This window comes from Paramormyrops kingsleyae, chromosome 17, assembly GCF_048594095.1.
Source record: "Paramormyrops kingsleyae isolate MSU_618 chromosome 17, PKINGS_0.4, whole genome shotgun sequence".
Taxonomy (NCBI): Eukaryota; Metazoa; Chordata; class Actinopteri; order Osteoglossiformes; family Mormyridae; genus Paramormyrops; species Paramormyrops kingsleyae.
Genome location: NC_132813.1, coordinates 20120047 through 20128827, shown reverse-complemented (window position 1 = coordinate 20128827; position 8781 = coordinate 20120047).

Below are 8781 nucleotides of genomic sequence, written 5' to 3'. Positions count from 1 at the left end.
TGTGTCGGGAGGGGTTCCTCCCGATATGCAGCGGGGAGAGAGGCTGAAAGAAGGGAGCAAGCCCACAGGGAAACGGTCGGGGTCTCCTCCAGTCCTCTCCCCTTGCGCCTCTTCTTTTTTCTCCGGCTTTGGCTGGGTGGTTGTGACGGGGTGGCCCCGGAGAGAACGAGCGGCTGGAGCCGCCTCTCCGTCACTCCCTCTCCAAGCTGCTGGAGAAGTTCGCGCACGTCGGCTATGGCGTGCGCGCTCGTGAGCGGGGTCATCTCCTGAAGGAGGGTCCCGCTTTTGCTGGCTAGGTCCCGGAGTCCAGGGTCCTCACGGACCTCTGGCAGGTTTAGCCAGTAGACCACCTCTTACAGTAAGCCGAGCCGAGTGTATCGAGACCGAGACAAGACCAAGGCAGGGCAAAGCGAGACTGAGACAAGACCAAGACCAAGGCAAGGTGAGACCAAGTCAAGATCAGAAACAGACTAATGTTTGAGTCTCCATAACATAACACACTATAAAATATGGAGCATAGGCACCTTTTTGGGGCTAGGCAGTATGGCCTAAAATTTGTGTCACAGTAAAATTTGAACCATGGAAGTTTTTTCTTAAAATTTCAATATAAATTCTTTTGTACAAATGTAACATTTTGTCAAATAATACACACCTTATCGGTTGGATTTGAATTTTGAAGCAAGACATTTTACTCCCAATCACTGTACTTAACAAACAGATGAATATCAAGCGGTTGTGATAAATATTGAGGTGTGTTGATGAGTGATCTTGACTGGTCTTGAAATAAAACCTTGAGTCCTCTATGTCCAAGACCGGAGACAACACAGAGTCTAGATAAAGTCCATTCCGAGACGAGATCAAGACCGCAAAAAAGTGGTCTCAAGACCAAGACTGGTCTCAAGTATTAGAACACTAACCACTGGAGGCATGGGCATAAATTATGGAGGAATGGGGGCGTTGTAACCTCCCCCTTAAACAAAACCAGCCAATGCAACCCTTTGGACCCCCTGAAATGGGTGGAGACCTCAATCCCCCCAATGCTCAACCCAAAGGTATGCCCTTGATTGGGGGTACACTAATGCGGTTTGTACCTTGGTGTACAAAACAGTACCAGGGCTGCACCCTTTTTTCACAGTGTAGGGAGACCAGAACTGAGGTTGTTCTTAGGCAACTGTTGGAAGAATTCAATGAAGTTCAGCATTTAGAATCTGCTAAAGGAGAGCAGAGCAGCAGTTCAATTTTCTTACATCATTCAGAGCAACAGTTCAGTCCCTGAGACCGAATCCTCAGCCAGGATGGGAGGATGGGCCCTACTAGGCTGCACACACTAGCAGGGCAGGCGTCTTGGTTCAGGAGACGTAGCGGTTGCAGTGGAAAGAGAACAGATCAAATGAGTTCTCCATTCGGCTTGGCCAGAAGTCACTCACAGTGCACATGTAGCTGTGAATAGTGGCAGTCATTAGTCCCAGAAGCAAGGAAACCACTTTCACATTGAAACAAAATCCCAGGGAGTGGACCACCGGTTAGCAATGAGAAAAAACAAAATTTGCAATGAATTTATACTCAGGGTTTGTTGAGATGCCATTTTCTTGGACTGAAAATTTGGGGTGTAACTTTGTGACTGTTATTTGAGATTAAGTAGGACAGTTTATATTTAAAAATTGTATATTTATACATAGTCACCATGTATGACATAACAGTCCCTGTTCTTTTGTATAATTGTGCTTTCCTTCCTTGACAGACCATTTTGAAAACTGGCAAATGTTCAGTGTACGAACGCTACGGATTTCTTTTTGAATATATGCCACTGAAATTTGGGTTGAGTGGTAACAGATTGTATGGTAGATCTGCTCCCACAGTAATCAAGAGTTAGTTGTGTACATTTAAAGAACATTTAAAGAACATTGATACCAGACTGGCTATAGAGTGAGTTGCTGATGGAGTATGCCTTTGTATATCTGTCAATCTCCTGGAGAGGCAGGAAAGAAAGGTGATGCATGCATTTGATACCAAATTCTCTGAGCTTTGAAGTTCAGCAGAACTTTCACAGAACAGTGGTGAAGTTAACAAGGAGATCTCAATCTCCTTCTGCTCCTTTCAGATGTAACTGTCAGGGTTTGGGGCAGAAAAGCGAGAGAAGATTGGCGAGCGGATAGCCCGTGTAGCGTGGATGGTAACCCAGAGGCGGAGTTTACGTGAAGAGGTAGGATAACCATGCAGTTATTCTAAGAACGCTCTTTAAATCAAGCGTAGGGATTCCCACTGGAATCCGCGTTCTGAACGCACACACAATCAGGGAGATAAGACCAAAGTACCGGCGATGTGAAGCGCCCAGACTTACATGGAGGAAACAACAACATATTATTATTTTTTTTGCTTCCCAAGATAACAGAAAATGAAGTAATGAAGTCAGTCAGTTAGCTGGCATCACAAAGTGGGGTGGCTCGAGGGAGTCCCAGATAACAGCAGAGTCATTTTCCCTAAGCTGTTTGCGCCACAGTAGGTGTAGAATATAAATTACAGTTCCTTTCATGTTTTTAGCAGGGCAAAATAAAAGAGTCACAATTTGTTAGCTAGAGGAGGGTTAACCAAATAAGTCTTCCGTAACAATAGGCAGCGTTTATTCATGGTTAAGTTAGGAGTTGTCGACTGAGTTTCAATGACAAGAACATCATCTTTTGACGTCGTCTCCCTGTGATGTGTCTGACCTTCATATTTTGTTCTAAAACAGTGATATTTCTGGCCCAAATTCATTTGATATGAAGGAAAAATTAAGCTTTCGCTGCAAAGCGTTGTTCCCCGGCACTGTATCCCAGACAGCCGCGAAGCAGAACCAGCAGGTGGTCATTCGGGCCGGTATTTCTGCCGGGCCATTACCTGGGAACACTGCGAGCGGGCTTGGGGCGGTCTGTGTGTTCTTCTGCCATGCAAAGAGACGCCCTTACCTCAGTCTTTTTGTGTCTCATTTCCTTCTCCCCTGCTGGGCCTTTATAGTCCCTTCTACACGTCACAGAAGATTTAGTATTTTCAATTTCAGAGAACCAATAACAGTCTTCCCTGAAATGGAGGAACATGAGGAAGATGAAGAGATAAGAACTATTCCTCAAGCAAAATGGGGACTGTCTGTTCACTCTAAGGCTGCTGTTCTTTCTTTGGTGATGTCACCCTTACTGCCCTTCCTCATGTCCTGCTCCTCTGCATTGTGTTGCTCTTCTTCCTACTTTATTGGCATCAGCCTTGCTGGGAATCTTTTGCTGGTATGTCGTCTTGAAGGACGCAGTTTCTTGGGTTGCTGTTAGTGCTGGTGCTCTCTGACCCTAATTCTTCAATACAATGTGCAGCTCTGTTAGTGCTGGGACAACCAATGTGTTGTGTGATTTCAAGACATAAGGCTTATTGGTCAAAATATCATATAATGACCATGAAAACATAATTTGACATTGGTCTTGGTTTTAAAATGCACAGATGGGAACCCAGAAATATGTGGTTTTATTATGAGTGGATTGGATTTCTCAGGGAATGGTTTTATGTTTTTTTTTCCCAAGGTTTTCGGAAGAAGAACTGAGGGACTTAGCGGTACAGATTTAGTAAGACATACTTATAAAATTAGCATTCTTAACCTGAACACACTTTGAGTGAAATATGAAGCTTGTGTTTCGCACACAGCCTTCTGCAAGGAAAATAGAGCAGGTGTGTGCTTTTATTCAACCAGGCTGAATGAATCAGCATCTTCTGTGATGCCATTAAACGTGCAAAAACAACAAAGATACGCTCATATATCCTGGAAATAAGAGCTGTCCCCTGCCTCCAATGTTTTGTCTTTCTTAATAAAAACCTCATCACATCCCAGCCACGCAATGACCATGACCTCTCTCCCAAAACACCTCATTGTAGCAATTTTAGTATGGAAGGTTTAGAAGGTTTTAGCCGTGTAAATTCCCTTCACTGGCTATCTATGTGTAGGCCCTGGCAGGGTCCTCAATTAGTACAGTCTGTCCTCCTGTTAGGGACCCCGTAGAAGGAAAGTTTGAATGGACAGGCAAAAGGCCACATGCGCTGTTTTAAGTGGCAAACATTCTAGGCAAGGAAACAGCCATTCCCGGGAGGCAAACATCTGCTCGCAATAAATGCACATGTGGTGATTGGGGTTTCTTGATCAATCTGTCAGAGTTGTCTCGATTTACTGAGCATCTTGAACTTTTTTCTGTTGGGTTTGACCCCTTCAGCCCTGTTGCTGGGTCCTATCTCGGATGCTATCAAACTATTGCAACAAGATGTAAAACTGAGCTGGAAACTGCATGGGAAATGAAACAAAGGCGGTTAAACCACATTAAATGCGCTTTCTCAATACTTTGAGTTGCATCATATGCAAGAATGAAAAAAATGCTCTTACAAATTTATTGCCTATAATAGCAGGAACATTTCTGTCAGTCTGAGTGTAACAGATACAACACAGATGATTCAGCTGAGTGAAAGAACTTGTTTCGTTTCATTTGGAATTCGTAGGCCAGTCTAACTTAATCGGACAATAATTACAGAGACAGTCATTGAATGAATCATAAAGAAATATTAAAGAATTAGTGCTGTTTATGACAGAAAACATGCCATCTTCTCTCTTTGATGTCAACTGGACTGAGGTCTTGATGCAGTTTTGTCAGCCCCACTGACTGATGGCAGCCATGGGCACCTTCATTCCTAAGTCCTAAAACACCAGGCAGAATGTCCTTCATTTTCTTTTTCGTGTTTTTCCCCCACAGGTACTTGCATATGCATGGTGTGCTGGCCACACCCCCCTCTGAAAAGTTTTGAGTTCCAAGGACATTTTTTGATCTTTAGGAAGAAGCAAATTTCATTCACTTCCTTCCTATTTTATCCCTTCTATATATTGCAAAAGGGATGTTCTATAAAAAGTCTGTCCCAATGACTTATGCCTGACTTATCCAGGGCACAATATAAAATGCACTGTGGAAAGAATTTTCCTGTTATGTTAATTTATACAGAGCAACTTAAGAAGCGGTTTAGGAGCCTGAATTTCATTATTCAAAAGTCAAATAGTGAGCGGCAGGCTTTTGAACCAGTCAGGTTTTGGTCACAAACACAGCTCCTAAATACACAATTAATAATTGTACTAGCTCATGATATAGTTTTGCATAACAGAGATTACAATACAAATTTTACGATGGTTAACTACCCAAAAAGCATTGAGCTGATTGGCAGTAATGCATGCAGAACTGTGAAACAGAAACATCTTCAGTGCTGCACAATATTCTGCTGAAGACATATACACATATCACTTGTGTGATTTCTTGGCGATAACAACTTTGATATTACAATGAAATAAAAACATACAAGAATAAATTGTGATAAATTTCAAGTGAATTCATCTTGTGCTTTAAATGGTCTGTTTGCTTTTTAGCAAAGTGTTTGTCCAGATAAGGTAATTCTTTTTAAAAATCTGGTAACCCATAGTCTGCCTGAAGCTATGCTACAGCTGCAAGATAGATGGCTAGTTTTACAAATGTGAGCTTAGCTAAAGTAATTTACTTTATGCTATTACAGTAGCTTATCAGATAGACTATACTGACTCAGACTTACAAAGGAAGTCCCCTTTTGGAATTAATCTTCTGTATTTGGAGCTTATTGCCTCATAGACGCACACCTTTTAAAGCACTTATTTCCAAGAAATCCAAGAGTTTATTCATTGCATCCCTGAAGCCAATGTGAGGCATTTTCGAGTCTTATACTTTATATTTATCCATAATTAAATCATGGCTCCTGCCATTTAATACAGGCTTATGATTTAGTGAACAGTGTTCAGAGTTAGAAATGGGATTGTGTGGCTGTTTTATTAAGGTTGACGGGGGCATGTGTTAGCAGCCAGCTGGGGAAGGAAAAGCAGCAGTCTGGGCTTTTGCATGTGACCTGTCCCTCCGTTCTCTTTTTTCAACTGTGATCTTCATTGGTTCCTTCTCACGATGCAGGGCGGAAGCAGGCAAATGAAGCTGTGAATAGGGGAACACAGGGTTTAATTCCACAAACGGCAGGCAACAACACAGAATGACACTACAATGACCGGACTGGGGATACTAACACAGACGTGGACTAAATACACAAGACAAGTCAGAATCAAATAGGAAACAGGTGATAACAATTAGGAAATAACACGAGGTAACGAGGTGGGCGAGGCACACACGAGGATCGTACGGAGCTGGGCGTGACATTCCTGACACAACAAATCCAGTTTTTTGCTGTTCGAATAAGCTGAATTGCTGAATTTTTAATTTTATATTATGTATGGTTTCCAAAGAAATGGTAACAATTCCACTATTGGGAAAGATCTATACTCTTTTGTCTGAGCTGAATTATACTAACACACATAAAACTACCAATTATTCAGATTGTAACAGATGTTGGTAACACTTTGTACGAATGCCATGTCCATAGGAATCTATGAACACATTCATGATACATTATAAAGCATTCATAAAGCATTGGAAACATGGCTATAAACATTTACTAAAGGGCATAACACATTATAACTATGTTTATTATTCATTATGACTCCCCTTTATAATGCACTATAGAGACCTTCATAATGAAGTACAAAGCATCCTTAATTCTTATACTGTCCATCATAATGCATTATGAAGGTTCTATAGTGCATTATAGATGAGAGCTTCATTTGAGTTTATAAAGTATTATAATCAACACTATCATCACTGTCAATAGAAGATGCTTTAATGATTTATTAATTCTTATACAGTACCGTTCATTATAATGCATTACGAAGGTATCTACACTGCATTAAAGATGGGAACTTCAAGAAATGTGTTACCGTAACTTCTTTAGATGTTTGTGAAAAAGATTTCAGACTGTTTGCCCTGTAGCTTAGGTTATAAATGAGAGACATTTATGAGCCATTTAAGCCAGCTTTTTGCCTGCTGTGCAGCTATTTATTGATGGTTAAGTCTGTTTCGGGAAAGATAAACTGGAACTGTTATGTGCAAGCAGTTTTCTGTTACTTCTGTCCCAGCATGTGATTGGCTGCACTTTGACCAATGAGGAACAGAGGAGAACATCTCATATGTTCTGTTCAGCAATGGCTTCCTATCATAGAGTATTTATGTTGTGCTTTACAAGTAAAGAATCTGGATATTTTTTATTATCAATCAAGAATTAGCAGTTGCTATGTGTGTCCAAGTGGTGGTGAAGAGTTTCCATGTTACAAGAACATTTAAAACATAGATAAATGCTATGCTTTCACTTTCACAGCATAGTTTATTTTTTTCTGAGGAAAATATGTTGTTCTAATTATATTCCAGGCAAAATAGAACCCAAAACTAATATCTTTATTCCTGACAGGTCTACATTTGTAAGAGTGAGAATTTGACCTTGTGTGTCTGAGTTTATGGGTGTGAGACCCTCTAGGTCTCATTCTCCTTCAATAGCTTGTCTCCCTCCCTGGCACTGTGCATACAAATAAACTCTGCAGCATGTTCTTCTAGAAAGTTCCATCTCCTGTGTCTCCCTACCCTTGAGCTTGTGAAATATCTCGGCTTGTGTCCTCTCAGTCCTGTTGGTTCTAAAATACAGTTGCTATATATACTGACACTGATCCATGGAATCTGTATAGATGACATTCAAAAGTTTATTTATTATTTGTCATTTTTATGTTTTTTAGGCATTTTATGTTTCTGAGCACCTTTATATTTATCAGGTATTGCTGAGTCAGTGTCAGCCATATTGATGTTGTTTCTCTGGAACGCCTTTTGTCTGGGTCTTATAGGTCCCATGTGGCATGTTCACAGCCCAGTTTCATCAAATATATGGTGAAGAGTGTAAATCTATACTGTAGTATAGTAGTATAGCCACCTAAAACGGAAGGTATGTCCATGCAGGTGTATCAGAAAGGACCAGAGCCCCTCCCACATAACAGGCACTACACCTCCCCTGATCTTGTTCCTGAACTTGACAAGCAGAGGTGGAAAGTTCAGGTCCAGAATATTTAAATCCAGACCAAGGTTTTGTTTCAACCAACTGGTTGAGTATAAAGAGTCACAGTCACAGAGTACTCAAGCAGTTGGTTGAAACAAAACCCTGGTCTTGATTTGTACATTCTGGACCTGAACTTTCCACCTCTGTTGATAGCATCCTGTTCCAGCTGTGGCCTCTTCCTGGCAACCTGTGCAAATCACCTTTACATAAAAGCAAGGAGATTTATATATTATAGATAACAAAGAAGGAATCCAGACTGGGACCTTTGATCCATATCCCCTGTAGACAGGATTCTTTTGATGCACCCCTTCACAGCATGGGAAGGTTAGGACAAGATTTGAAATAAATAAGTGGTGGTGATAGAAGTAAGGAAAAAAATAAATAAACACAGCACTGATAAAACCAGTTTGAGTCTAAGGGGTCCCTAATGCAGCATTCAGATTTTTATTGATCGCCACTCAATAGGGAGCAGAAGACAGAGAAGCTTTGTGTAGCAGCAATGCACACCATAGGAAGCTGGGGTGAGAGTCAGAGCATGGAATGGCAGCGGCGAATTAGCAGGGAGGACTGCTACACTGTCTCTGTTTTTATTTTCATTTAACTGGGCAAGAATACTAATTGTGTTTAGTGCTCTATGTTGACAGCAGGCCACAGCCTTTGTGTGAAAACAATGTTATACACTGAGTCACTGTGCAGCTCAACCTGGAGCAGTAAATTTTACATTCTAGGTCAGTGTTTTCCAAGCCGGTCCTCGGGGACTCCAAGCCGGTCCATGTTTTGGCTCCT